The sequence below is a fragment of the Aotus nancymaae genome, unplaced genomic scaffold, assembly GCF_030222135.1.
Source record: "Aotus nancymaae isolate 86718 unplaced genomic scaffold, 86718_ANA_hifiasm-v0.15.2.pri h1tg000012l, whole genome shotgun sequence".
Classification (NCBI taxonomy): domain Eukaryota; kingdom Metazoa; phylum Chordata; class Mammalia; order Primates; family Aotidae; genus Aotus; species Aotus nancymaae.
The window spans coordinates 7,194,540-7,216,106 of record NW_026988423.1 but is presented as its reverse complement, the minus strand read 5'-3'; the positions used below and the strand labels follow the sequence as shown (position 1 = coordinate 7,216,106).

The 21,567-nt window shown below is 45.8% G+C and overlaps 1 long non-coding RNA gene across 1 annotated transcript; it reads right to left on the bottom strand.

The window, feature by feature from the left end:
• Window positions 1-1,528: 1,528 nt before the first annotated feature.
• Window positions 1,529-13,817, bottom strand: LOC105719150 (uncharacterized). The gene is made up of 2 exons (XR_001107913.2): window positions 13,738-13,817; window positions 1,529-9,278 (listed from the first exon to the last, which is right to left on the bottom strand). It is a non-coding gene; the product is annotated as an uncharacterized LOC105719150 (long non-coding RNA).
• Between the last annotated feature and the right edge of the window lie 7,750 nt (window positions 13,818-21,567).

Sequence of the window (21,567 nt, the reverse complement as noted above, 5' to 3'; positions counted from 1 at the left end):
TCATTTTTCTAGACGAATTTCTTCCTTTGCTGAGTACTCTAAAGACTCTCTTCTCTGCACTCAGGGCCGTGGAAAGAAAGGTTTTACTCACCAATGAACAACACTCAGTTGACACGACCCTCGTGCTGCCCTGAGGAAGTAGAAGCTCCTTGCTGCTCCTGGCACCTGAGGGAAGTTGGTCAGCGGTGGGTTCGCGCACTCTCTGATGGCGCCAGAGCTCAGCACAGACGCTCTTGCTCAGTTTCTCAGTGGATATGCACCCCTGCCTGGCTGTTTTGAAATAACTATAAAATTCAATATTCAGTTTATTTAATGTAATAATTGTGGAAATTCAAATAAAAACGAAGCCTGCTGTAGCATATCCTTCCCAAAAATGGTGGTGGAAGACTTTGGAAGCCATGTAGAATGAAATGAATATATACACAAAATAAAAACAAGAACCTACTCAAAATAGTCCAGAGACTGTAATTTGAAATGCAAAAATATAAAAAAATCTAAAAGAAAATTTGGATGACACTGGGTTTGGTGTTGAGTTTTAACACACAACATCAAATGCCAATTCATGAAAATATTGATAACACAGACTTTATAAAACTAAGTATTCTACTGTGAAAACCTGTTTTCAGAGAACAAAAAGACAAGACAGATGTGAAGATATTTACAAAATACCTATGTGATTTTAAAACTGGGTAAGTATCTGAACAGATACTCAGCCACAGCAAATACTGATAGAAGGCTGGGCATGGTGGATGCACACCTTTACTAAAAGTACAAAAATTACCCAGGCATGGTGGTGCATGCCTGTAATCCCAATTACTTGGGAGGCTGAGGCAAGACAATCACTTGAACCCAGGAGGCGGATGTTGTGGTGGGCCAAGATCACACCATTCCGCTGCCCTATTGTATATGTAAAAATGCAGATTCACTGAACCAGACTAAACTGTATTCAGTGGAAGGCTGATCAAGTATTCAAGAGAATGCAACCTTTTGTTTTATCTACTTCTGACCTAGAAGCACCCCCACTTCCTACTTCCAGTTGTTCCACCTTACTGAACCAAACGACTGTACATCTTACACATATTGATTGGTGTCTCCTCTCTCTCTAAAATGTATAAAAGCAAATTCTACCCTGACCACCTTGGGCCCATGTTGTCAGGACCTCCTGAGGCTGTGTCATGGGCATGTCCTTAACCTTGGCAAAATAAGCTTTCTAAATTGACTGAGACCTGACTCAAATATTTTGGGATCACAATCCACAGTCACCATGGTGTGACAGTTGACTCCAGCATTCAGTACAAAGACTTGCTATACAGGTTTGCAGCCTGGGAGCAAAAGGCTATCCCATATAACTTACGTGTGGAGTGGGCTATACCATCTAGGTTTTAAAAGGACACTTATGGTGTTCAGACAAAGATGAAATCACTAAGGACAAATTTCTCAGAAAGTATTCACATCATTAGGAGATGCCTGAGTGTATTTTAAATGGTTAAAGCCTAGGAGGAAAAAAAAAAAAAGAACTCAACTCCTGTTATGGTTTAATAACAAAGTTTAATAGAGTTAACATATTTCATCTAATCTAAGATGCTAATGATTAAGACATTATTTTATGCACCATCACAAATAGGTTGCCAATTACATCGACTTTCTGAATAACAACAAAAAATGTAAATTTACTTATATTAATGCCAGTAAAGTAAAATGAAAATGAATTATGGTTTCGACATGTTAAAGCAAAAAGGAAGGAAGCCGTTAGCTTGAGGTCTTGCCTAAGCAAACGGAAACTGAACTTGGAGGCATTTAAACTGACTTAAAAACATTAACCAACCAACCAGTCAATGACAAAAAGCCCAGCCACCAGTTGGCTGTATGACTAGGGACGCTGAGGGAACCATCCCCACAACAGGCGGTCACCTAGCTGGAGCCAAGGAGAAACCTCACTTAGCTGCCACCACTAAGAGCTCGAAGCCCCGAGCCCTGTTTTCTGTTCTGGTGCTTCAGGCATGATTCATGAATCATTCCTTTGCTCAAATAAACTGTTTAAATTTATTTTGCCCAAAAATCTTCTAACCCCTAACCGGTAACCCCGAACTCTAATCCTAACCCCTAGCCCTAATCCTCACCCTAAGCCCTAACCGTACGTTAGTTTCTATGTTTGCACTGATATGTCAGTGTCGATTATTAAAACTGTGGTATTGGGCCAGGCCACATGAGCAGTGCGGATTTTATAGTAACATTTGTGGACTGAGGCCTTGCATTAGCATTAGAGGTGTTTTCTACATGAGCACTGCAGGTGTTGTATTCTATTTCGGATGTCATATCTGCCTCAGGAACGCTCTATTTGTATTCGGAGGCTGCGGTGTGCACCTCGCACTGCAGCCGCCTGGGCTTGGGTCGGGAGAACCTCGGTGCGCAGGATTCAGAGGGGCTTTTGGTGTCCAGGTTTCCACACCGAGATCCTACTAGTCTCTGACCCTAAGCAGTCGGGCTGCAAACAGGAAGGATTTTACTCACCATGGACGTGGCCCAGAGTTGTCCCAAACTGAGGCTGTGCCTGCTAGGTCTACGCTGTGGAGAACACAGCTTCGCTCTCGCGGTGCCCCCACCAGGTCTGTACTGAGGAGAATGCAACTCTGCAGACTGCAGTGATGCAATGCACGCCAGCGCCGGGACGCCATCTGAAAAGGCGGGCTAGCGCACCCCCTGCTGGCAGCCGGGCAGTACAGGGCCCTCTTGCTCACTGTGATGTGCCATCCCCTTCTGGTGGCTAGAGCCACTGCAAGACCCTCTTACAGTAAGACCTCCACCCCAGGGTCTGTGCTGAGGAGGCCACAGCTCCACCCTCAAAGTGCCCCCCAGGTCTATACTGAGAACGCAACTCTGCAGACCGCTGTGATGCACAGGGCGGCGCTGTGACGCGATGCCCATCAGCAGCGGAGCCTCAGGAATCTGAAAAGGCGGGCTTGGGTGCCCCCTCCTGGCAGCTGGGCGCTGCAGGGCCCTCTTGCTCACAGTGTGATGGCTGGCGCCCCCTACTGGCCTCCTTCTGCACCACTTAAAGTCATGACAGTTATTCAACACCCACAGTTCTGGAAATATGAACTGAAACGGAGCTATTACTGGAAAGAGCTGATGTCCCAGTTCTTGTCTAACTTGGAAGAAAGATTTTCACCAAGAGGCAGTACAAAGATGGCAGATAACTTCATTGAAAATAAATACAGTGTAAAGAGCTTATTGTAGAAAAAAACAGGTAGGCCCCAAGGGAGGAGCAGGCTGATCATGCAGGAAAACAGCCCAAGAGTCCTGTGCAGGGAATTTTATTTTGGACTTCTTCACATTCCTGCCTCTGTCTCAAGTCTCCACCTCTTTTGTCTGGTTTTTCTGCCCTACCTTAGTCCCCCGACTTGCCCCTCTTTGGCTTGTGATACCTCCTCGCTGTTGGTTAAGGCACATGTGTGGAGATCAATCCAAATCCACTGTTGGGGCTAGCTTCTTCCTGCCTCCCAGGAAGGCTCTACAGTGGTCACGTCTGTACCTCCTGTGCCTATCTCTTTTGAATGTCCTTCTCTGCCCTAATCTGTACTTATGGTGCCAGGTTTCTCTTAAGAATGTCCCCTTTGTCCTTCTTAGCATGTAGCTAGCAATTTTCTGACATTTTAGCTGTAGAGTCAATGATCACTGGGGCATCTTAAGAGGAGTTCTAGGGTGTTTCTTTCTGCATAGGTACCTCTTCTTCCTCCTACCCACAACTGACAAGTGCCCATCCACTCCAGCATTAGAGATGCTACTAATATATAAATTTTTGATAGTCCTTCCAGGTGAGCCTTCCCATCATGTTCATGTCTAGCTATCTACCTACTCTAACAGAGCCCACTATCCTGTGTCTTTCCCAAAAGTAGGAAAGAAACGATTCAATGGAAATCACAGGAAATGAAATGAATGTAGATGAAAACTTTACAACTTAGACATATAATCACTCAAAATCATCCTTACACTAAAAATGCAAAACTATACAATTTCTAGAAGAAATCACAGAATAAAAGCTATGTGCTCTTGGGTTCAGTAATGAATTTTAACAAACAACACAAAGTGTCAATACACACAGAACAAAGAATTAAGCGGATTTTTTTAAATATTAAAAGTGTATAATCTGGAAAAGACCTTGTTAAGAGAATGAAACAAGCCACATATTGAAAGAAACTATTTGCAAAATACAGATCTAAGAAAGAATTTGTATTCAATATACAAAAAAATCTTAAAACTAAGTAAAACAGCCCAATTAAAGATGCACACAAATCTGAACAGACACCTCTCACCAAAGGATTTAAGAGAAACCAGTCCTTTCAAAAGACTCCACCACTGGTATCAACCAACTGCCTGAAGCTGCCTCTCCTTTCTTGCCTGATAAGAGATCACCCATGACAGAGAGGTTCTGGCCAGTATACAGAGGATGCACAGAGCAAGTTTTCATGTCCTCCGCTTCACCTTTTAATGTCAGAGGGCTGAAAACTTCACCCTGGGATCATGCTAACACTGCCATTATTTCAACATGGGATCCAGGAAGGAATAAGAAATTCAACTGCAACTGCATGCATTTCTCCTTTCATAAATATTCATGAGAGAGATCCAAGATGGCTGATCACTAGCAGCTCGGGCTCCTAGCTCCCAGTGAAAGCTCAGAGAACGAGAGGATGCCACACTTTCAGACGAATATTTGTTGCTCACGGACCAGGAGATTCCCAGCAGAGGAGCCCCACGTGTCGCCAGGGCGACTCTTGTGGCCGGCGCGGCAGTTTTGCTGGTGCCTTAGCACGCCAGTTTTTGGTGCAGAGTCCGGAGATTCCCGGGCAGAAAAGCACCATCAATCTTAACACCGCTATTTTGGCCGGTGTAGTGGACTGCTCAGATTTCAGCGCTGGGAATCAACAAGTTGGACGTCTGCTCAGAGACCTAGTTAGAAAGTCGGTAATTACAAAGACAACAGATGGATAAATATATAATGAAGGGAAGAAATCAGCGTAAAAAGGCAGAGAATACTCAAAATCAGAATGCCTCTCCCTCTACAGGGGATCGCAATTCCTCATCCGTAACGGAACAAGGCTTAATAGATTACGAGTGTGTTCCAATAACAGAAGCAGGCTTCAAAACGTGGGTGATAAGAAACTTCTGTGAATTAAAAGAACTTGTTCTCACCCAATGCAAAGAAACTAAGAACCTTGAAAAAAGGTTTGACGAAATGTTAACGAGAATGGACAATTTAGAGAGGAATATAAGTGAATTGATGGAGCTGAAAAACACAACACGAGAACTTCGCAAAGCATACACAAGTTTAAACAGTCGAATTGATCAAGTAGAAGAAAGGACATCAGAAGTCGAGAACCAGCTCAGTGAAATGAAACGAGAAGACAAGATTGGAGAAAAAAGGATGAAAAGGAATGAGCAAAGTCTCCAGGAAATATGGGACTATGTGAAAAGACCTAATTTACGTTTGATAGGTGTACGAATGTGATGAAGAGAATGAATCCAAGTTGGAAAATACTCTTCAGGATATCATTCAGGAAATTTTTCCCAACCTGGCAAGGCAGGGTAATATTCAACTCCAGGTAATACAAAGAACACCACAAAGATATTCTTCAAGAAGACCAACCCCAAGGCACATAATTGCCAGATTTATTAGGGTTGAAATGAAGGAGAAAATACTAAGGGCAGCCAGAGAGAAAGGTCAGGTTACCCATAAAGGGAAACCTATCAGACTTACAGCAGATCTCTCAGCAGAAACCCTACAAGCCAGAAAAGAGTGGGGACCAATATTTAACATCCTTAAAGAAAAGAACTTTCAACCCAGAATTTCCTATCCAGCCAAACTAAGCTTTATAATCGAAGGAAAAATTAAATCCTTTGCGAACAAACAAGTACTTAGAGAGTTCACCACCACCAGGCCTGCTTCACAAGAGCTTCTGAAAGAAGCACTATACATATAAAGGAACAACCAATATCAGCCTTTCCAAAAATATATCAAAAAGAAAAGAAAATTAACACAACGAAAAATTTACACTAACTAATGGGCAAAACAGCCAGCTAGCACCAAATGCTAGTATTAAAGTTATATATATTCTAATTGGATAAAAAGCCAAAACCCATTGCTATGCTGCATCCAGACCCATCTCACATGCAACGATACACAAAGACTCAAAACAAAGAGAAGGAGGAAGATTTATCAACCAATCAGAGAGTAAAAATAAACAAATAAAAAGCAGGAGATGCAATTCTCGCCTCTGATAAAGTAGACTTTAAAGTAACAAAGAGCAAAAGAGGCAAAGAAGGACATTACATAATGGCAAAAGGATCAATGTAACAAGAAGAGCTAACGATTTTATAGATCAACGAGACAGAAAATTAACAAGGACATCCAGGACTTGAACTCACACCCGGAACAAGTAAACTTAATAAACATTTACAGAACTCTCCACTTCAAATACATAAAACATACATTACCACCTCACACCTATTCCAAAAGTGACTACATAATTGGAAGTAAATCACTCCTCAGTAATTGCACAGCATTTCATAGGTTTAAATGAAATATTGGTCGGCTGCTCGTTTGTTATTTTCTTCCCTTATTCCTTCCTGTTTACATCAAGTATAATTATTGGTATAAAAAAGGTTTTCAATACCCATTACTAAACTGCATTCTAGCCTGGGCAAGAAAGCAATACTTCCATTCTCTCTCTCTCTTTCTCTTCCTTTTTCCTCCTCTTCTTTATTCTTTTTCTTTCTTTCTTAAAAAAAAAAAAAATAGCTACAGAGACTGGGGAGATTCACAAATTCAACCCTTTAGATCATTTGGAAGAGTTTTCCTTCCAGACAGAATTTTTTTCCTAAAACAATTTTTTAATTACAGAAAAGAATAATGTCCCTACAATGCTAAAATATATTTATATCTACCATATATTAAGATTTGCTACCGAATGGGAACTGCCCAGGTCAGCTGAGCTCACCCAAAATTCTAAAAGAGAAAGTGGGTGAAAATCAGAGTAGTGGATGCTATTTGGAGTGGGACCTTCCTTTCCTTTTTCCAAGTTAAAAAATATATATATATATTCATGACTCCTCCTAGAGCTTATTAAATATGTGTATTTAGTCATGCCACTCAACATAAATTACTGTTTTCTCTACTTCTCCCTTGAAGTGTCTGTTCTGGCTTCTGGCTGGAGTCTATGCTTCCCTGCCTGTTAGAAGGACTACCCTGCAGGCTGCAACCCTTTATAGAAATAAATCTCTCACTGGGTGCAGTGGCTCATGCCTGTAATCCCAGAAATTTGGGAATTCAAGATGGGTGGATCACCTGAGTTCAGGAGTCTGAGACCAGCCTGGCCAACATGGTGAAACCCTGTCTCTACCAAAAGTACAAAAAATTAGCCAGGCATGATGGTGGACATCTGTAATCCCAGCTAATTGGGAGGCTGAGGCAGGAGAATTGCTTGAACCCAGGAGGTGGGGGTTGCAGTGAGCCAAGATGACACCATTGTACTCCAGCCTGGGCAACAAGAGTGAAATACCTTCTCAAAATAAATAAATAAATAAATAAAAATAAATATCTCCTTTCCAAAGTTATTAACCTCGTCATTCTTCAGTCGACAGTGTTACAAAGTTCAAAAGCCCTTCCATCCTCTCCCACAGAAGTCCTAGAAATTGTCATTTTGTTAATTATTTTAGATGCCTGAGACTTATAATCAAATTAATAATGTTGAAATTGTGCTTTACCACCTATGTATCTCTTAATCCAATCAAGCAAATGTCTAAAATTAACCATGAGAATATGTATGCCTGATTTATGGCTAAAATTTTAGGATGAAAGCTATAGATCTCTATTTGTGTTTTATGCCTATGAACGTATGTTATGTATATGTGATATTTTCTTAACTCCAGATAGCAATGCAAAATTCATTGATAAAATCCTCTAAAAGTGCTCTATTCTAACTTAGCTTGGAAAAAAAATAAGCATTTCTAAATAAATATTCCACAAACTACTAGAAATGTAGGAACTGATACGAATGTTTTTCAAGTTAACACAATTTAGATAAAACACAGTTTAAAAAGATCGATTTAATATTTTTGGTGTAATAAAACAACTATGTATTCAGAGCTATCACTATTGAATATAAAACAAACAAATTTCTATTCTGCTTGAGTTCTAGTCAAATAAGCTAATATTATGTTTATTAGATACTTAAAATCTGAAAGCTTATAGATTTGATTCTAATTTAAGTTGTTATTCTTATTAAAAACATTATTTCAATAATAATTTTTTACAGTAAATCTGCCTAATAATAGTTTCCAAAATACTTTTGGAAATTTTTAACCTTAAAAGTTAAGCTAACTAAAAGATTTGCATTAAACATCTAGATAATTTATGAGTAAGCTACAATACTAAAACACTAATGACTGAACATAACTAATTCAACTTTATATACTTTCGCCCCCTATTTTTATGGAAAGACTAAAGATATTTTGACCTGTTAATAAACATTATTTTTGTCTATCACACTGAGAAATCGTACTATGTGGAAACACATCCCTATAGATGTTGGGAGATCGTATACTCATATATTGTCTAATCTACTATAGAACGTTAATATATGCCAATTTAAAATTGTCTACTTCCTAGTTTACTCTGGAAAATAAAGATTACTAAGTATTAAAAATATAATCTATATATATAAATAAAATTACTAGAAATAGTAGAATAATTAGAAACAACTCTATGCAAAGTATGCAAGAAAAGTAGGGCAAGTATTGCAAGTAAAGTAGGTTGTATCTTTTATAAGAAAAACTATACAAAATATACAAATAAAAAGAGATATCTAACCTTCCCTGGGTTATATTTATATGAGTAAAATGTTATGTTTTCAGAAATTATGTAAAATCCTGGAAATTTGTCAGTGTCCTCCTTATCCATGCTATGTACCAGTGTAGTGTTATGAGCCCTCATCACAGTCCTCCTCCTCGGGGCTGTTGCACATAGTTGGAACTGTAGTCCCCATCGGGGCTGTGGTTATGGCATTCTTACTCCTCGGGCATGGGGCTCTCTGGCCCCAGGGTGGCCAGTTCCAGGCCCTTGGGCACAGAGTCCTCCAAGGGCAGCTCCACATCTTCACTCCTGGCCATGGGGGACAGGGCCCGGCCTCGCCCCGTGGTCCAACATGCCACTCCCCGTGCTCTCACGCTTCCAGTGGGCCATGGCAGGCACTCACACAGCCATCATCTCCCGGAGGCAGCCACTGGGGGAGGAACATGGGGAAGGACAGAGTCAGAACCGCAACAAGCCCAGCCATGCTCGGGCCGCTCCAGGGCGGCGCTTCCCATCCCATTCTCCAACAGCAATGAGAAAACTGACAGCTGAAGGTTTTCACTGCAGCGATCTTTTAAAAAACTGAAAACGACCTAAGTACCCATAAATAAAAGAATGACTAAATAAATGATGACAGAGTTTGCGTGCTTCAAAAGTCGATAGCATTTTTAAAGAGGCAGGGCAACACACACCACAGTGAGGGATGTTAAAGGCCTGTTTTGGAAGGAAAATGGCAAGTGAGCTACAGTCAGCACACGTGTAGCTCCCAGTTCCAGCTCTGACAAGATGGCTACAGAATACACACACACTCCCCAGCCCATACACGAACACAAATGCACACAGAAAGGGGGAGCCCTGCAAAGGCTTGTTAGCCATGTCCTCTGGGGAGGGGAGAAAAGAGAGGTGGGAGCAGAGGGGCCTTACACATTTTACTTTATTAAAGATGTTTGTACTGGTTGAGTCTTTTACCAAATCACATTTTATTATTCACAAGCACTACAATCAAACCCACCTGTGTGCCTTTGAGGGTCTCCTCTTCTAGCTGTCGGCACTGGGACAAAACAACCCGTGGGGAAGGGCAGACACTGAGGGGAGGAAGCAGGACTTCCCACACCAGCCACTGCTCTGGGAGTCAGGAGAGGTGGCAAACAGGCCAGTCTCCTCCAGGAAGGCAGCCACTGGGGCAGAGGGGCCAGCCTCCTAGGCGATGGGGACATGAGCAAGCCCCAGGGCACAGCCAGAGACAACCGAAACACAGGAGGCAGTGCTGACCCAAGGCAGGGCGGGACAAGGTGATATGTCGGCCAGGACAGCCAGGGACACGCAGATGGGCAGTATTTATTTGGGGAAAACTCAATCATCCCATTTCATTCAATGAGTAGTTTGTGTGGCAGGGGTGTGTGATGTATGCATGAGATACAGTGTGTGCAGTATGGTGTGTAGTGTTGGGGACGTGTGTGTATGTGTGTGTTTGTGTGTATGGTGGCGGTGCGTCATGGAGGGTATGGTGAGTGTGTGGAGTGTATTGTGTATGGTGTGTGGTATCTTGTGTGTGTGATGTGAATGTGATGTGCATGTGGTACATGTGTAGTGTATAGTGTGGAAAGATTCAGTGTGTATTTTTTGTGTGCATGGTGTAGTGTTTGTGGTGTGTGGTATGAGGTGCATGTAGTGTGTGTGGTATATATGGGGTGTGTGTGGTGCGTATGGGGTGTGTGTGGTGTGCATTACATGTGTACAGTGTATGTATATATGATATTGTGTGGTGTGTGTGTGAATAAGTTGTCTGTCTGGAAGGTGGTGTATTGTATGGGTGATGTAATATGTATGGGGAGTGTGGTGTGCTGTGTGTGTGGTATTTATGAAGTGTGAGAGGTGTGTGGCATGTATGGGGTGTGTGGGTGGATATGAAATGTGTGTGGTGTGCATGTATGGTATTATGTGGTGTGTGTGGTATGTGTGGTGTGTGTGTGTATAAGGTGTGTGTTGTGTGTATGGTGTGTATGGTGTGTGTGGTGTGTATGGGGTATATGTGGTGTATAGTATGTGTGAAGAGTGCATGGTCTGTATGAAGTATGTGTGTGGTGTGTGTGTGGTGCATATGGATTAAGCACCTGGTGTGTGTGAGGTGGGCATGATATATATGTGGTGTGGTGTGGTGTATGTGAGGTGGTTATGATATGCACGTGGTGTGTATGGGATACATGTGTGAGGTGGGTATGATATATGAATGATGTGTGTGAGGTGGGCATGGTATATATGTGGTGTATGTGAGGTGGTTATGATATGCACATGGTGTGTATGGGATATGTGTGTGAGGTGGGTATGATATATGTATGGTGTGTGTGAGGTGGGCATGGTATGTATGTGGTGTGGTGGTGTATGTGAGGTGGTTATGATATGCACGTGGTGTGTATGGGATACATGTGTGAGGTGGGTATGATATATGTATGGCGTGTGTGAGGTGGGCATGGTATGTATGTGGTGTGGTGTATGTGAGGTGGTTATATGCACGTGGTGTGTATGGGATACATGTGTGAGGTGGGTATGATATATGTATGGCGTGTGTGAGGTGGACATGGTGTGTGTGGTGTATATGGGTTGAACGTGTGGGGTGTGAGGTGGGCATGGTGTTTATGTGGTGTGTGAGGTGGGTATATGTGTGTTGTGTGTGGTGTGTAAGGGGTATGTGTGGGAGATGGGTATGGTATGCGTGCAGTGTGTGATGTACATGAATTAAGTGTGTGGTGTGTCTGAGGTGGGCATGGTATATATGTGGTGTGTGGTATGTGAGGTGGGTATAGTACATGTGCGGTGTATCTGGGGTGTGTGTGGTGTGTGTGAGGTGGGTATATGTGTGTGGTGTAGATGGGTTAAGTGTGTGGAGTGTGTGAGGTAGGCATGGTATATACGTGGTGTGTGGTGTATATGGGTTAAGTGTGTCTGGTGTGTGAGGTGGGTATGATATGTGTATGGTGTGTGCAAGGTGAGCATGTAGTATGTGTGGTGGTTGTGGTGTATGTAAGTTAAGTGTGTGGTCTGTGTGAAGTGGGTATGACATGAATGTTGTGTATGGGGTATGTGTGTGGTGTATGTGAGGTGGGCATGGTGTGTGTGTGGTGTGTGTGAGGTGGGCATGGTATGTGTGTGATGTGTGTGAGGTGGGTATGATATGTGTGTAGTGTGTGTGATGTATATGGGTTCAGTATGTGGGGTGTGTGAGGTGGGCACAGTATGTGCATGGTGCATATACATATGCACACACATGCATACATGTGCACTGCAGACGACAGGCAGGCCGGCAGCCCGGGACACACAGCGGTGACCAAGCTTAGCCAAGGCAGGGCTCTGGGCAGCAGTGGCCCGGAGTTCCCGGGAGAGGTCCCTGGCAGCTCAGAATCCTGGATGCACTAAGAGCCTAGGATGAGAGAACAAGCTGTGTCACCACCTCCACCCAAGTTCATCACTAAAATGAACGTATAAACCACACTGAAACTATTCCACTTGTGATTAGAACCAGAAACACTCCAGATGGGCTCAGCACAGCCAAGGCAGGGGAACTGTCCTCAATGTTCTGCTTCACCATCTGCGGCCAGATCTACCACCAGCAGCCTTGCCAGGGGCCTGGCCAAGGGGCAGGTCCCCGCCTTGCCCCCAACCTTGTGCCTGCAGTCCAGGGACAAAGGGGTGTGGGGTCTTTAATTGAGAAGTTTTTCTCTCTGGGCCTTATTATAAAGGGAAAGTGAAGGGGGCTAACATCTGGGCTCAGGTTCACTGGGGACAGAGAACCCAGAGGCGACTCCAACCCAGTTGCCCTCGGGCACCGGGAGTTGATGCCAGCGCCAAACGAGGACTGGGGAATGCACCAGCGGCCCACCCAGCCCAGCAGCGGGACCCAAGTGTCCCCTCCCCAACCCCCAGACAGCACCTCTAGCCAGCGCCGGGTGGCCATTTGCAGCGAGGCTCCCCAACCCAACCCGGGGATGCGAGAGCGCCGCCTAATACCCGCTGCACCCACCCACCGGTGGTGGGAGAGGGAAGTGGCCAGTAGGAGAGGAGTGGGGCCGCTGGGCTGCACCCCCAGATCCCAGCAACAGCAGCCCCGCAGCCCCGCCGAGTCCACAGGGCAGCGCTCGGGAGCACTAGGGCCGCCACCTCCGGACGCCCCACGCAGCCGGGTCCCCGCAGCGCCGCGGGAGGCCCCAGGCTGCCACAGCCGGCGAGTCAGGCAGCCCGGGCCCCGCAGCTTACCTGTCCAGGGCGCGGGGCTGCTTCAGAGCGCTACCGTCCCCGCCCCACCGCCGCCCACTCGGTCCGCGAAGCCGAGCTGCTCAGCGAGCCCGCGCCCAGCCGCACACACCCAACCCAGAGCCTGCGGCCCAGGGGCAACGGTGTAGGGTTTTCAATTGAGGTTCTCCCTCTGGGCCTTACTATAAAAGGAAAGGGAACTGGGACAAGATCCGGGCTCGGGTTCTTCAGCCACGGAACGCACCAGCGCCCCGGCCAGTCCGGTGGAACCCGAGCAGGTACCCTCCCTCCCTCACCACTACCCCCCACCCCACCCCCGCCAGGCAGCGCCTGTAGCCGGCGCCAAGTGGCCCGTCGCCGCGGTGACCTCGCGCGGGATGCGAGAGCCGCCGCCTGGTCCCTGCTGCACTCGCCTGCCGGTCGTGGGAGGAGGAAGAGGCCGTAGAAGAGGAGTGGGGTCGCCGGGCTGCACCCCCAGATCCTAGCAACAGCCACCCCGCAACCCCGCGGCCCTGTGAAGTCCAGAGAGCAGCGCTTGGAGCACTAGAGCCGCAACCTCCGCACCGCCCCACACTCCTCCGGGTCCCTGCGGCGCCGCAAGCTGCCACCTGCCAGTCAGGAGCCCGGGTCCTGCAGCTTACCTGGCCAGGGTGGGGTTGGGGGGAGCTGCAGCGCGCTGCGGTTCCCCGGAGTCGCGGCCCGCTCCGTCCTCGAAGCCGAGCTCCTCAGCGAGCCCGCGCGGAGCAGTACACATCTTTCGCAGCGGAGCAGCCCCGGGCGCGTCGCGGAAGCGGCTACGGCAAGCGCGCAGGGCCGCCTCTACCGGGCGCACGCGCACTCACCTGAGCCTGCGGGACACGCGCCCCGGAACCGCTCTCTTTGCCTCACCCTCTCTTGGGTCACTGGGGCGGGAAATGCTTCCTGGAGACACGGCGCGGCGGAAAGAGATAGAATATAAAGATGATGTGTCCGAGCCGGGCGTGCACGAGGCCCTGCGCACCCTGGCCCCGGCGCTGGGACAGTCGGCAGGGCGGGCGGGTGCACCCCGACCCGGGTGCGCGGGGCTGGTCTCTCGGAGCTCACATGGGGCTGGAGCTCAGATGCTGGAAGGAGCGGCGCCCCCGAATGCCCGGGGACCTGGGGAGCACGCAGATTCCCGAGGCACGTCCTGGCCCTGCTGGCTGGGGAGCTGCAGGGGTCTAGTCTTGCCGGTAGAGCCGGTGAAAACAAGGCTTCCACTGTGCCACGGCTGCCACACTGCGCCCTGCTCACTCTTCCCCCCCCCCACCACCGCAGTTGTAAGAGGCGACCCTAGAGCAAGGAACCCTCAGGGATCGCCGCCTCCGAAAGCCCCATCCGGCAGGAGAGGCCCCCTACTATCCCCCCACCTCAGCTCCCCAGGGCGCGTGCAAGACTCCAAGTCTTCCCTACGGTCCCCTCTAAGTACCCCAGCACCCCGTTTCCGATACCCTGTGCTGCTTTAGCCCCCAACCCTAGGGCCTCACTCCAGGCCATTCTCTCCTCCGTGTCCTGAATGGAGAGGACCCTGACCTACGTGGGGCTCTGGGGTGCACACACATACATCCCCAGGGGAGCCAGTCTTCGCTCCCACAGCGTGAGAAATTCCCTGGAGGCCCTGGAAGGTAGTGCCCCGGAGACTCCGGTGTCACCTTCAGCCCTCTGGCCCTTTCATCGAGTCCCAGGCAGACGTGGTAAGCCTTGGGAGACGCACAGGGTGCCCTGTCTGGTCAGAGCGGGGGTTCAGGTGCCTCCCTCCCTGAGTGATTTGTCCTCTTTTCTCCTTGTGGCTGGATTAGGTGAAGCTGTGTCCGAAGTAGGGGGTAAAGAAGGACAGGAGACCTAGGAGGTGAGGAGAGCCCATCTTCCTGCTGCCTTGAGGGCCCGAGCTGAGACCCTGAGAAGAAGGGGCTGGGGAAGCCGAATCCTGCGCTGCACTAGGGTTAGATACAGTGTGGAATTGGCCTCTCCACACTCTGCCCCCACCAAACACTCACAAATCCCCAGGGTCAGAACTGCCAGGGGGGGCTGCTCCTGGTAGGGCAGCTTTGTAGCCACAGGGCCAAACAAAGGGGCAAGGCAGAGCTGGGGCAGGCCAGCGAGGTTCATGACCCCCTCCCCGCTCAGGTGAGCATACCTTCACTGCTTACTTTCCACCTGGATAGACATTCTGCTTACCTGGCCAACACAAAGTTCATCCAGCCTCCTGTGGCCCAGCCTTTCTTCAATGCCAATGATGGGAAGCAACAATTGCGAAGCAATGATTCCAAGAATTCAGTCATCTTCTTGCCTGACCGTTATGTGGTCATATCCCATAGGAAACCAGACAGCTGTGCCTGAAGCTGATCCACACAACTCCCCACCTCCTCCAACCCCCACCCCCATCTGTGTGAATGTGTGCGGGCAGGCCAGTTGCATGCTTGTTCCTTCAACAGCCTCCCTTGACATCTTCCTGTGGGCAGGCTCTGGGCCAGTCACTGGAAATTAAACCCCATCCCAGCACCCGGGAGTGAGTGGCTGATGTCCACAGTCCACAGGATGAAAGGTACAGGCCTAGGGCCAGGAACAGTGGCTCCCACCTGTAATCCCAATGCTTTGGAAGCTGAAGCGGGAGGCTCACTTGAGCCCAGCAGTTCAAGTCTGCAGTGAGCTGTAATCATGCCATTTGCACTCCAGCCTTGGTGACAGAACAAGACCCTATCACTTTAAAAAATGAAATAAATTAAATAAATTTTAAAATAAAGGTACAGGCCGGCTCCCAGCCTCACTCAGGACCTACATCTGGTGTCTTGAGCCAACTACCAGTATTCAGAGAATTTTTAAAAAATCATTAGGACAAACAGCTAATGCATGCGAGACTTAAAACCTAGATGACGGGTTGATAGGTGCAGCAAACCACCATGGCACACATATCCCTCATGTAACCAACCTAGACATTCTATACTTGTATCCAGAAACTTAAAGTAAAATTTTAAATAGAAAAAAAAGAGTCAGGCTGGGCAAGGTGGCTCAGCCTGTAATCCCAGCACTTTGGGAGGCTGAGGCAGGCAGATCACGAGATCAGGAATTTGAGACCAACCTGGCCAACATGGTGAAACCCTGTCTCTACTAAAATACAAAAATTAGCTTTGCGTGGTGGCAGGTGCCTGTCATCCCAGTTACTCAGGAGGCTGAGGAAGGAGAACTACTTGAACCTGGGAGGCGGAGGTTGCAGTGAGCCGGGTTCGCACCACTGCTCTCCAACCTGGGCAGCAGAGTGAGACTCAACCTTGGAAAAAAACAAGTGGGGGGATACAAGACAGTTCCTTCCTGTCTTTCTGCCCTCTGCCATGTGAGGATACAAGAAGATGGCCCTCTGTGAACCAGGAGGTGGGCCCGCCGCAGGAAGCAACCATGCTGACACCCTGATCTTGGACATCTAGCCTCCAGAACTGGGAGAAATCAGTGTTTGCTGTTTAAGCCACCCAGGCTATGGCATTTTGTTAGAGCAGCCCAAACTAAGACACTGCCCCAATCATAATGCTATCCCCCTACGTTTCCTTCTAAATACTTTCAAAGTTTTTTGTTTGGTTGGTTGGTTTTTTTTTTTTTGAGACAGAGTCTCACTCTGTCATCCAGGCTGCAGTGCAGTGGCATGATCTTGGGTCACTGCAATCTCTGCTCCCAGTTTCAAGAGATTCTCCTGCCTCACCCTCCCAAGTAGCTGGGACTACAGGCGCAAGCCACCATGCCCGGCTAATTTTTGTACTTTTAGTAGAGGTGGGATATCACCATATTGGCCAGGCTGTTCTCAACTCCTGACCTCGTGATCCGCCCACCTCGGCCTCCCAATGTGCTGGGATTACAGGCGTGAGCCAGCGCACCCAGCCCACTTTCAAAGTTTTGCCTTTCACAACTAGATCTTTAATCAACTGGCTTTTATTTTTAATATGATGTGAACTAGGGATCTAGCCATATTCGCTTTGTATATGGATAATCAATTGTGCAAACACCATTTGTAGTATATGCCATCCTTTCCCCAATAATCTACAAGTCAACTTCTGTCTCAAATTTCCAAGTGTCATGGGTCTTTTGCTGGGTTCCTCTTCTCTTCCAGTGGCTGATTTGTGCATCCCCTGAACACTTCACTGTCCTAATTCCTTTACCATCATAGCATGCACACAAATCTTCAACCTTCCATTACCCACTGACCTCTATGCCATTCTTATTCTTTGAAAATATCTTCATTTAAGTTCTGCTAGAAGCAGAGCCTGAGTCAAGGATTCAGGTACAAGCATTTGTTAAGAAGGTGCTTTCAAGAAGCACAGGTAAGAGGGTGGGAAGTGAGATAGGGAAGGGAAGAAAGCCAACAAATGGTGCATTTGTGAGCAGTTTGCCACAAAGGGTAACTGGGGCTCAAACTAGCTAGGCCCTTCAAAGATACTGTAGCTGAGGGGCGGGGGAGCTGCGGTATTTATTCACCAACTCCCATTCTTCATGGATGTTTAAAAATGGGCACAAGATTTACTTTAATCAGATAAACTAAGACACACAGATATGGAAATGACTGTCATGAAGGAAGGAGTTTTTGATACTCAGAGGTCCCTAGAAACAAGTGCCAATCCATGCTATGCAGGGATACATGGAGAGATAACAGGGTCAGTCAAGAAGTCAAAGGAGCTAGGGGAAAACATGGGCAAGAGCTTTATTTGTGGCATCCAAGGGAAAGGCAAGGCAAGGCAGGGTAAGCAGGCACAGGATTAGCTATTAATAGTTTGAATAATTTCACTCAGCTCTGGGGCATAGGGCTGTCCCTAGTTGTCTGGTTCATGGCCCTGGGGTGATGAGGGCAGATGGACAGTGGCACAGTATAAGAGCCCAATGAAGGAGGTGGTTGGGGGTATGGACTTTGGATTGGCTGGTTTGCAGATGGAAGGTGCACTTGCAAGTGAGTCCTTTACTGTCTCTAGGAACTGGCTTGCCCTGGGTGGAGCAGTCTCTCCAGGATCAGCAAGGCCCCAGCTGTCAACACATCAGGAAATACGGGAAATGAAAAGACATGATGAATACGCTGAGGGTGCTCTTGGGAAACACAGGAAATGAAAAGACATGATGAATACACTGAAGGCATCAGCCCCTGGCATGTATGTGGCTGGTAATGCTGAGGGCCATGGGGACAGCACGAACAGTGTCTGCTGCACATTTTTTTTTTTTTTTTTTTTTTTTTGAGATGAAGTCTTGCTCTGTCACCCAGGCTGTAGTGCATTGGCAGGATCTCGACTCACGGCATCCTCCGCCACCCAGGTTAAAGCAATTCTCCTGCCTCAGCTTCCCGAGTAGCTCGGATTACAGATGTACACCACCATGCCTGGCCAATTTTTTTTGTATTATAGTAGAGACGAGGTTTCACCATGTTGGCCAGGATGGTCTCGATCTCTTCACCTTGTGATCTGCCCGCCTCGGCCTCCCAAAGTGCTGGGATTACAGTTGTGATTTAATATATCATTAAATGCAATAGGATGGACAATTAAAGGAAGGAGATAACAGAGCCCCAAAAAGAGACTCATATCTATGTATTTGGGAATTTGGTATACTGGCATTATGTATTAATGAGAAAAGGATTAATTAGTCAATAAGTAATGCTGAATGAATAACCATTCTAATGGGAAATAAAATTAGATCACTACCATATACTATTTAAAAATCCCTGCTGGATTAAAAAAAAAAAAAAAAAACCCTTAAACAGCCATCATCATGAATCTAGGGATTTAAACAAGGTTGGTGAGTTGTAATTCACTGCAGTTATTACCAATATTGGTGCTCAAGTTGTTTTATTTTAGGCCAGTGGGAATTTACTCACGCTGGCTCCTGAGTCTTTTTGATACTTTCCTAGTAGTGTTTGCTTTCCAGGCTCATTCTGAGTATTTCTTACTCCATACCCGTAATAAGCCATTACTCCTAATTGCCCTGGATCTTTTAGGGGGAAATGGTATTTAAAGAGCATAATCTGAATGTTTGTCTCCTTTGAGCTAGAACTGCAAGGAACAACAAACAAAAAATGTTTGTCGTGTTAATCGTTAATGAGTTTGGTTGTTTCTATACCTGTTCAATGGACAGAGCTGGTTAGTATGGGTTTGTTTTGGTTTGGATTTTGTTTTTTAAATCAAATATGTCATGAATTCATTGATACTTCCAATTCAAATTCAGGAAGTCAAGGTTTTATTTAACCTTTTGTTTGCATATCTGTAATTTCTTTTATTTTGAAATTCTTGGTCTTCCCTCTACTTTTTCCTTCCTGCCCCATAAGTAATGACTTAAATATTTCTTATGATTCATTTTTTTCACTTTAAAATGTAATTATGCATATTTATACCTACCCTTTTCTTAGATAAATAATAGCATACTTTTCTTCACTTTTTGCACTTTATAATAAGTTCTAGATATTATGTAATACTAGCATATTGAGATGTTCCTCATGTCTATATAGGACTATAAAAGACCCCAAACTTCTGCTGTCCTTCTCTGCAGTTCTGTGACTCAGACTCCCCATCTTGCAATTATACAACATCGCCTAATCAGATAAAGCCCATTTCTGCTTCTCCCCCTACCCCAGGAGTAGTTCTCTTGCCTTCTTCCCCTTCCGGGTGGTGGCCACACATCTCTGCCTCTGGAAGGTCTTCAGCTGTGAGGGCTATCTCCCTTACATGTATAGTCTGTCAAGCACCACCCAAATAAAGCTTGTTGCATGCTACTGCCACCTTGTGGTCACATCTCTTCTTTAATCAGCCCCCAAAATCTTGAACTCAACAGAAGAACCTTCTGTTTAGAGAATAGTCACAAGAAATCATATTGACAAATACAAGGCAGACAGGACCATTCTTTCTATACATATTTCCTGTCAAGAAAGGAAAAAAGAATTCTAGGATCCCAAAAGCCGATGGTAGTCCAGGAAAAGCCTTTCTTGTGGATTTCCAGAAGGCAAGCATGTGAGGGACTAAGTGCACAGAGGCACAGAGATGTTAAATAATTGCCCAAGCTTACTCTGCTGTGATTGGAATCCAGCCTAAACTTTCAATTCCTGTGCTACTGCATCTCCTAAATTACAGTGTCTCAAATCAGATAATGCATATAGACACTTAGCACATTTGAGTTCAAATGTACACAGTGGCTCACGCCTGTAATCCCAGCACTTTGGGAGGCTGACGTGGGTGGATCACTTGAGGCCAGGAGTTTGAAACCAGCCTAGTCAACATGGCGAAACCCCATCTCTACTAAAAATACAAAAATTATCCAGGTGTGGTGACGCACATCTGTAATCCCAGATACTTGGGAGGCTGAGGCATGAGAATTGCTTGAGCCTGGGAACAGGAGGTTGCAGTGAGCCAAGATCATGCCATTGCACTCCAGCCTGGGCCACAGAGTTAGCCCCTGTCTCAAAAACAAAAACAAAACAGAATACCAAAAATAAATAAATGTCAGTTAATTGTTTTTAAGATTCTAATGCATATATCTGTACCTTATGTTCTTTCCAGAGTTGAAATGCCATGCCACTCATCTGAAATCAGCTCCAATTCCCATCTCCTACATGAATGCTTTTTAATTAGATTGATCTTTCCTCTCTAAAGATTCCTTTTGATATCTAAAGGAGTGCAGAATTTGGCCTATGAACTTCTACTTTATCAATGATTCTGCCTTAGTACTTTATCAGCAGTGGTATTTAAAGAGGAAGAAATCCCCTCTTATATTCCGTGTTCACTCTCAGGATGCCATTCATTCATTCATTCATTCATTTATTTGATAAGGGTCTGTTCTGTCAGGCACTGTGCTCAGTGCTACACGTACAGTGGTGAACAAAACACATGATTATTGTCCTCATGGAAATTTTGGCAATAGACTATGACATTAAAAAGTGTAAATATAAATTGGGTTAAGTGTTATGAAGAAAAAGAAGAAAGGGTCTACTAGAGAGACTATCAAAGGAATATACTTTAGATGGGAGAAGTCAAAGAAAGACACTCTGAGAAAGTAACACGGAGGCTGACACCTGAAGAATGAGTAGGAACTTGCCAGGGAAAGAGTGAATGAAAAAAGATTCCAGTCAAAGAACCTGAAGCAAAAAAGAGTTTGTCGGATTTAGAAACTGATGAAAACCAAGGTGACTGAGAGATAGTGAGCAATGGGTAGGGTGGCAGAAAATGAAGTTGCAGACTATAAAGGGCCATGTTGACGTGAGGAGGAGCAGGGATACTGTACAACTTGAAAAAATACCTGTTATTTGCACAGTACAAACTCTGCAAATGAGACCTTGCCTAAATCTTCTTGACTCAAGGTGTAGGAGTGGACATAGTTTTTAAAAGATTGAGTAATACTGACCCATTGATGCTTTTTGTTTCAAGGATGCTTGTATTGCTTTTAAAATAGTGAATCTCTTGAACATCGCTTCTGTTTTGTTTGGAATTTTCTTTATTTCTTTT